The following is a 9,416-nucleotide window of genomic DNA, read 5'->3' as shown; positions in this document are numbered from 1 at the left end:
CAGAGGGAAGGGTTGGATTTAAGTACAGGAAAACTGTTCAGTAAGCAAAAAATGAACTATTTCCAGACTATATTATCATCTTTAATAAATATTTTCATCCATGGCTTGCTATGTTTAGGAAAAATATCAAACAAATTTTACCTCCCTATTAAATACTTAAATTTAGTGTGAAGTATAATGTACATGTGAATGTTAGAAGATGCACTTAATCTCTGACAATATTTTATTAATGACAACACCGCTAGTTAGAAGCTACTTAGGTGTGAATATTACAATAACAGTTCAGATTCCACCTTAGTAAAGAAAAAAGGCGTCATTTGGAGAAGTGATCAGATTTCTTAAAATTATTTTAAATCAGCTGAAGTATAAATGGAATAATTTTTTTTCAGGGCCGAATATTGAATCTGGGGCCTCATGTTTGCAAGGCAAGTACTTTATACCTCTGAGCTGCACCCACAGCCCTTATTAATGATTTTTAATAAGTGGGCCAGGTATCCTTTTAAACAAGTTTTAGAACAGGGTTTCTTTAAGTTTTAAATATCCCTTATGTTTGGTTATATGACTGTAGAATGATTATTTTTTAGTATCCTAACATTTTGTGATATTGCTGCATGTTTGAGTCCAAACTGGAGATCTCAATCAATTAAAATATTTGTTTAGTCCTAGATATAACATTATCACTGTTATTCAATCCTAAAATTGAATTCTATCTGTAGTATTTCATTGAACATTGAAATACTGTAATTTTCTTTCTGCTCATTATAATCATATCAAATTCAAGTTGATTATCCAAAGTCCAGGTAAAGTTGAATACGGCATATGTTGCGAATATTGGAAATGAGAAAATGGTTGTAACTAAATTAAATAAGACATTGTCAAATATTAGGAGACAGTATATAACTCCAAAGGACTGGCCACTCAGGAACTAAAGAGCAAGCCAAAAATTCATCCCTTCTCCCCCTTTAATAATGTTTCAGGTATTTTATTGGAAAGTGTTAGGATAGAGGCCTAGAAATTTAGTAAATGCTCTTGACTTAAATTTGCTTTATATATTCTTATAATCAAAGTTGCTGCTTCCAATTAAGATATTTCCAATCACATGTCCTTAACTGCATTTCTTTAAAAATTGCTGTCCTGGAGAGTTAACTCAGTGCTTTCACACTAAGCTACATCTCCAGCCCTTTTTTATTTTTAATTTTGAGACAAGGTTCTCACTAAGTCGCCAAGTTGCCCAGGCTGGGCTTGAACATGCAGTCCTTCTGTCTCAGCCTCCCAGAGTGCTAGAGTTACAGCCACATGCCACCATACCCAGCTTGCTATTCTTTTTGAGGTATTAACATTATTGTAGGTGAGCAGTGTCTTTTGCATATGGTCTGTTACCTCAGGGAAGATGACTTGCTAGCAACTCACATACTACTAATGACAGTTTTTCTGAAAATTTTACTGCCATATCACATGTTAGCTACTAAAGGGAAAGTTTGTAACAATACTGTAGTTAGCTACTAAAGTATTAGTCTACTAGTGAACATTTAAATACTTACACTACACTAATCACTAACCTTTAGGCATGAATTAAACTTGTAATTCTGTCATTAATTATACTTCAGCTGGTCAGTATATTGATAATATAAAATGCTTGTTTCAGAATATCAATATAGTTTGATCCTCTTTTTTTTTTCTTTTCTTTTTGGTACTGGGGATCGAACTCCTCTGGACCTTGCACTTGCAAGGCAGGCGCCGGAACCACTGAGCTAAATCCTCAGCCCTGGTCCTCATTTTTCAAGAGTAATCTTTTTTTTTTTGGTACCAGGGATCGAACTTGGGTCCTTGGGCTTGCGAGGCAGGCGGCAGAACCACTGAGCTAAATCCCCGGCAATCAAAAGTAATCTTAATTGGCCCACAGTAAAATATTGCAGCGTGATTTTGAGAGTCTTGTGAGTTTCAAAGCAAGTTTTCCATCTCAAAATTTTCATAATAGCAAAGCTTTTGCAGAATTGGTTTGAATTCCACTCATCTTACTAGGGGTTTAAAATGACTTTATTACAATAATAGTAAGGTACATATTTTAAATTGGGTAGATATGTTTTACTTTCAAAGTTTATAATTTAACAAAATTGTACAACCCTGAGGTTCTTCACAGTTATAAGAAATTAATTTTCAAATAACTACTTATGAAAATATACCACAGTAAAATACATATTTAAGGAATAAATAACAAAGGGCAGATATATCACCAATGTCAAGTTAATAAAGTTAATTGCAAGTTCTGACATTCTTGATAAATCTTTGAGATGCTCAGTTTTTCAGCTCATATTTAATTCTTAAATTATGAGAATTTTAACATTTATTCCAAAAAAGAAATTATAAAAACTGAATTATTGGAGAAAATGCCATTACTTGTATATCTGACATTTAAATTTTAAATTATGGAGTCTACATGCTTTTGTAGTATAATATTAATACAGTGATAATTCTCTTGTAAAAGAAAACAAAAAACTAGTAAAGAAAAAAGGTTTTAGTTGATGTTATGTGCCTGTATCAATTCCATATATTTTAAATTTTAAGGTATTGCATTCTTTTCTTTAGAACACAGAAATCCCTTCCTGAGCATTTGTCCCTGTGGTAGAGCAATAAAGGATTGAAAAGGTTATCAATATTTTTAGGTTTATTTGACTTCAAGAATTAGTACTAACGCTAGAGAGTCTACTTTTTGGAGGAAATGCTATTTATAATACGTAAAAATAAATGGTAATAGTGTAAATATTTAGAAAAAATTAAATAGTGCTTTAACCACTCAGCAAAATCCTATAGATGTCATATCATCCTTATGACATTAGTTGTTACCCATTATTTTCTGATTTTGTGACTGTGGTATATAATATATTTAAATAATAATTGGTAGTAGTATAACTGTATAGTGTTCAGCACACCTCACTGTACAATATTTGAAATTTTCTTTTTAAGTCTGTAATAAAACTGTAATATATATTGATTTCCCCCTTCTCCACATTAGCTTTTTTTTTTTTTTTTTTTAGTAGTACGGGGATCAAACTTGGAACCTTTAACTTGCAAGGCAGGCAGCGGCACCACTGAACTAAATCCCTGGCCCTGCACATTAGCTTTTTTTTTTTTAATTCTTTTATTGGTACATTTTAGGTATACAGTACATTTACATTTATCATTGGGTGCTTGTACCTGTACATGATGTATCTTGGTTCTTACTTTTTTCCCCATTCCCTTTGTGCCTTTCACCCCTCCACCCTTCCCTATTTACATAGATTTCGTTTCCATTTTTTTTCTTGTCTCATAATTTTTCCTTTCCCTTCTTCCCTTTCCCCTTCCCCTCCCACCACCCCTATACCTTTGGACCTTTTCCTCTTTCAAATTATCAATTACTCATTTTAATCATTTTAATCCTTATTTACACTTTCAGTTTCTCACACTAGACATACTATTCAGTATTTACATGTGTGTCCTCTTTATTTCACTTAAGAGTGTGGCGTCAATATCCATCCATTTAGCTATAAATGACTCTAGTTTCTCATTCATTATGGCTGAGTAGTACTCCATTTAATTTTTTTAAAAAAACAAACCACACCTTCTTAGTCCAGTTTCCAGTTGATGGGCATTTGGGCTGTTTCCAAGCTTTACCTATTACAAACTGCCACTATAAACATGGGTGCACATATATCACTGTGCTATGATTCTTTTAATTCTTTGGGGAAGATATCCAGCAGGGGACTAGCTGGGTCAAATGGGACCTCTAGCCCTAGTTCTTTGAGGTATCACCATACTGATTTCCACAGTGATTGCGCCAGTCTGCACTCCCAACAACAACGGAGAAGGGTTCCTTTTTCCCCACACCCCGTCAGCATTTGTTATTGGTTAATTTCTTGATAGCAGCCATTCTTTCTGGGGTGAGATGGAATCTCAGTGTTGTTTTCATCTGCATCTCTCAAATGACCAGTGATGTTGAACATTTTTTCATATGTTTATTTGCTGCTTTTACTTATTTCTCTGAGAAATGTCTGTTCATTTCAGATGCCCATTTTTGAATTGGGTCTTTGAATTTGGGGGTCTGATTTTTTTCAATTCTTTATATATTCTAGACAGTAGACCTTTGTCTGAGGTACAGCTGCTAAAAATTTTTTCCCCCATTGTAGGTTGACTCTTAGCTCTGCAGTGCAGAAGCTTTTTAATAAGATGAGATCCCAGGTGTCAATTCTTTGTGCTAGTTCCCATGCTACTGAGGTTTTGTTCATAAAGTCTTTTCCTATGCCAATGTCTTCAAGAGTTCTACCTATCTTCCAGCAAGTTTAGTGTTTCTGTCTTAACATTTAGATCTTTAGTCCACTTTGATCATAGTTTAGTGCATGGTGATAGGTATGGGTCTAATGTTAATCTTTGGCAGGTTGAAATCCAGTTTTTCCAACACCACTTATTAAATAGGCTATCTTTCCTCCCATGAGGGTGGTTGGTTCCTTCGTCAAAGATGACGTGGCTGAGTATGTCTGGAGTTGTTTCTGCATCTTCTAATCTATTCCACTGATCCTCGGGTCTGTTTCTTTGCCAGTACCATGCTGTTTTTATCACAGAGCTTTGTAGTATAGTTTCAAGTTGGGGATTGTGATAGCCCCAGCCATGTCTCTGTTGTCTAGAATTGGTTTTGCTATTCTAGGTCTCTTCTGGTTCCAAGTGAATTTTTGGATTGTTTTCTCTAGTTCTGTGAAGTATATTGTTGGAATTTAATCGGCATTGCATTAAATCTATGTAGTAGTTTTGGAAGTATGGCCATTTTCACTGTATTGGTTCTTCATACGCAGGAACAAGGGATGTCTTTCCATTTTCTTATATCCTCCTCCATTTCCTTTTTCACAGTGCTGTAGTTTTCAGTATAGAGGTCTTTTGCTTCCTTTGTCAGGTTGATTCCTAGATAATTCATTTTTTTGGATGCTATTGTAAAAGGAATTGTTTCCCTAATTTCTGTCTCAGTGAGTCTGCTATTTGTGTATAAGAAGGTTATTGTTTTTTTCAGTGTTGACCTTATATCCAGCTACTCTACTGAATCTGTCAATTAGGTCTAGAAGTCTTTTGGTAGAGTTTTTTGGGTCTTCTATGTAAAGTATCATATCATCAACAAATAATGACAATTTAACTTCTTCCTTCCCTCTTTATTCCTTTTATTTCTTTCTCTATTCTAATTGCTGTGGCTAATGTTTCCAGAACTATTGAACAGGAGTGGTGATAATGGGCATCCTTGTCTTGTTCCTGATTTTAGCGTGAAAGTTTTCAGTTTTTGACCATTTAGTATGATGTTGGCTGTTGGTTTTTCATAGATAGCCTTAATCAGGTTGAAATAAAGACGTTCTATTCCAATTTTCTGTAAAATTTCTATCATGAATGGGTGTTGGATTTTGTCAAATGCCTTTCTGCATCTATTGAGATGATCATATGGTTTTTGTCCTTGACTCTGTTAATATAGTATATTACATTTATTGATTTACTTATGTTGAACCATCCTTGCATCCCTGGGATAAATCCGACTTGGTCAGGGTGTATGATCTTGATGACTCTCTGTATTCTGTTTGTCAGTATCTTATTGAGGATTTTTGCATCTGTGTTCATTAGGGAAATCGGTCTGTAGTTCTCTTTTTGGATTGGGTCTTTCCCTGGTTTTGGAATCAAAGTAACACTTGCTTCCAGGAATGAATTCGGAAGCCTTGCTTCTCTTTCAATTTCCTTGATGAGTTTAAAGAGTAATGGCAATAGTTCTTTAAATGTCTTGTAGAATTCAGCAGTGAAGCCATCAGGACCTGAGCTTTTCTTTTTTGGTAAATTTTTTATTACATTTTCAATTTCACTCATTGTAATTGGGGTGTTTAGAATTTCTATATCTTCTTCATTTAACTTTGGCAATTCGTATGTATCTAGGAATCTGTCCATTTCTTCTGTGTTTTCCATTTTATTAGAGTACAGGTTCTTAAAGTAGGTATTGATGATCCTCTGGATTTCTGCTGGGTCTGTTGTGAATTCACCATTTTCATTCTTAATTGCATGGATTTGAGCCTTTTCTTTCCTTTTTTTGATAAGGTTGTCTAAAGGTTTATCGATTTTATTTATTCTTTTGAAAAACCAACTCTTCGATTCATTAATTTTTTGTATCATTCTCTTAGTCTCCATTGCATTGATTTCTGCTCAGATCTTTATAATTTCCTTTCTTGTACAAGCTTTGGGTTTGTTATGCTCTTCTTTTTCTAGGAGGTTAAGGTTCTGCATTAGGTTATTTATCTGAGTCCTCTCTGTTTTCCTAATATGGGCATTCACTGCTACTAATTTCCTGCATAGAACTGCTTTCATTGTGTCTCATAGATTCCTGTATGTTGTACTGGCATTATCATTTACTTGTAGAAACTGTCTAATTTCTTTTTTAATTTCCTCTGTCACCCATTGGTTGTTCAAGAGGGTGTTATTCAATTTCCATGTGTTTGTGGGGTTTCTTATGTTATTGACCTCCAATTGTATTGCACTATGGTCTGATAATATATGGGGGGTAACTTCAATTCTTTTACATTTACTTAGACATGGCCTATGAGCTAGCATGTGTACTATTTTGGAGAATGACCCGTGTGCAGCTGAAAAGAATGTGTATTCTGATTTTGTGGAGTGGAACACTGTAAGTATCTATTAAGTCCATTTGTTCAATACCTTGGTTCAGTTCTAAAATTTCGTTAACTTTTTGTCTAGATGATCTGTCTATTTATGATAGTGGTTTATTGAAGTCCCCCACTACAATTGTATTAGTGCCTATTTGACTTTTTATGTCCATTAATATTTGTTTTGTGCAGTTGTGGGCATTCGTATTTGGTGCATATATATTTAGAATTGTCATCTCTTCCTCTTGGATTGTTCCCTTCACAAGGATGTAGTGAACACCTTTGTCTCTCTTAATTAGTTTTGGTTTGAAATCTACTTTGTCTCCAAATAAGATTGCTACCCCTGCTTTTTTCTGGGTTCCTGTCGTGTGAAGAACTGTTTTCCATCCTTTTACTTTCCATCTATGAATTTCTTTTTGAGTTAGGTGTGTTTCTTGTATACAGCATATTGCTGGATTTCGCTGCTTTTTGTTTTGTTTTGTTTTGTTTTTTGGTACCAGGGATCGAACTCAGGTCCTTGCACTTTCGAGGCAGGAGGCAGAACCACTGAGCTAAATCCCTGGCCCTGGATTTTGCTTCTTAATCCATTCTGTCAGTCTATTTCTTTGGTGAATTGAGGCCAATAACATTGAGAGTTATAATTGATAGATATTGACTCATCCTTGTCATGATGTTTTGCTGTTGTTGGCTCTTTTATTTCTTATTTTTTCACCCTTTCCCTTTAGTTTACCTTGCCTGGTAGCTTCCCTCTGTTGGGCCTCATGGAGTTGTGACCTTCATTGTCTTTTTCTAGGATATTGCTTAGAATTGTTTGGAGTGCTGGTTTGGTGTTCATGAAATTTCTCAGGTGTTCTTTGTCATGGAAGTATCTAATTTCCCCATAGATTTTGAAAGATAATTTTGCAGGATACAACAGTCTAGGTTGGAAGTTCTTTTCTTTTCTTTTTTTTTTGGTACCGGGAATTGAACTCAGGACCTTTCACTTTCGAGGCAGGTGGCGGAACCACTGAGCTAAATCCCTGTCCCTGGAAGTTATTTTCTTTCAGGGCTTGAAATACTTCACTCCAGGCTCTCCTTGATTTAAAGTCTGCCGTGATTCTGATGGGCTTTCCTTTGTAGGTGATTTGTTTATGTTCTCTAACTGCCTGTAGGATTTTGTTCTTCTGTTGGGTTTCTGGGATCTTGACTATTATGTCTACGTGTAGATTTATTTTGATCATGGCTAGTTGGAGTTCTATATGCCTCACTTATCTGTATGTCCAATTCTCCACCTCTGTCTGGGAAGTTTTCTACTATTACTTCTGTGAGCAGTTTTTTTTTTATGTCAATTGTACTTTCTCCTGTTTTTTTGTGGACTCCTATCAGTCTTATGTTTTCTTCTTTGCATCATCTAGCAGCTGCTGGATTGATTTCTCATGTTCCCTTAATATTTTTAAGAAATCTCTGTTTTCATGGTCCTTAACTGCAATCCTGTCTTCTATATCTGATATTCTATCTTCAGATTCCTTAATCTGCTCTGCATGCTTTCAATGGAGTTTTTAATTTCCTGAATATCTGTTTTAATCTGTTTCATGGATTCCATTTCTTTCTTATGTTGGGTGATCATGGTTTCCATTTCTTTTTTATTCTGGGCATTCATGGCATCCAGCATGTTTCTGAGCTCATCTATTTTTTTTTATCTGTTTCTGTTCTAGAGCCTCTAATCATGTCTTTCACTCTGCTCACCGTCTCTGTAATCTGGGAAATTATTTCTGTTTTGAAGTTTTCTAGAGCCTCACTCATCTGTTTTATTACTTCCTGTGTTATCAGTTCAGGGCATCCAGGTGGTTGATTATCAGACTTTTCCACCTCATTTCCCCCAGAATTTGCCTTTTATGGGAAGTCTGAGTTTGTGCCTTACCTAAATGTCTTCTCATTTTTGTTTCTGGTACTGTCCTTGGTTTAGTTCCTGGGTGGATACTTTGTAGTTGTTTATTATAAGTATCTTTGTTGATGTATTTAGAACACTCATGGAATGGTTGCTTCTCAGAGGTGTCTTCCAGATATAGCTGGTCTTTAGGTTTTGAGTCTCTAATGGCTCTGAGGCTGTCTCATTTTCATTATACCAGGAAGGACAACTCATTAGATTAATCACAACACCTTAGCCCAAGTGATACAATCAGCAACACAATAGCATCAAGTACCTCTTAGAAAATGACAAGTGGTAGTTATTAATCTATCACCTTTAACGGTGTGAATTAAATCAAAATCAAGGACCAACCCAACATATGTTTATAGTGAATAAACTCTTCAATATACCAACTTTACCCTTTGGGATGGGGAGTTAGAAGGAGATGGGGAGGGAGAAATAGGTAGGTAGAAGGATAGGGGAAGGTTAGCAGTGAGGACAGAGGGCAAACGCAAGAGAAGGAAAGAGAAGAAAAGAAAGATGAAGAAATATGAATTAGGAGCAGAACAGGAACACAAAGGGAGATGAAGAACAATGTGGGACAGCAAGGGAGAAAGGCAGAGAGAAAGAAAAGAGAAAAGAAAAAAAAGAAAAATTTTAAAAGAAGAAAAAAAAAGCAAAAAAAATAGTGGTAATTTTGAAAATAACAAATAAAAGATAAAAATGAAGTGCTTCCTTCGGGGTATGTCTCTGGTGTCACAACAGACAACGTGGGCAGCAGTGTGCAGTCAATGAGTCTCAGTAAGCCAGTCACAGACTCGTGAGATTCAGGCAGATTTCTGGCTGCAAGTCCCAAGTTGAGCTCCCTGTCCTCC

This window comes from Heterocephalus glaber, unplaced genomic scaffold (genome assembly GCF_053883595.1).
Source record: "Heterocephalus glaber isolate CG9 unplaced genomic scaffold, H.glaber_assembly_v1.0 deba00001553, whole genome shotgun sequence".
In the NCBI taxonomy this organism is placed as follows: domain Eukaryota; kingdom Metazoa; phylum Chordata; class Mammalia; order Rodentia; family Bathyergidae; genus Heterocephalus; species Heterocephalus glaber.
Note: the sequence above shows the minus strand (reverse complement) of the source record.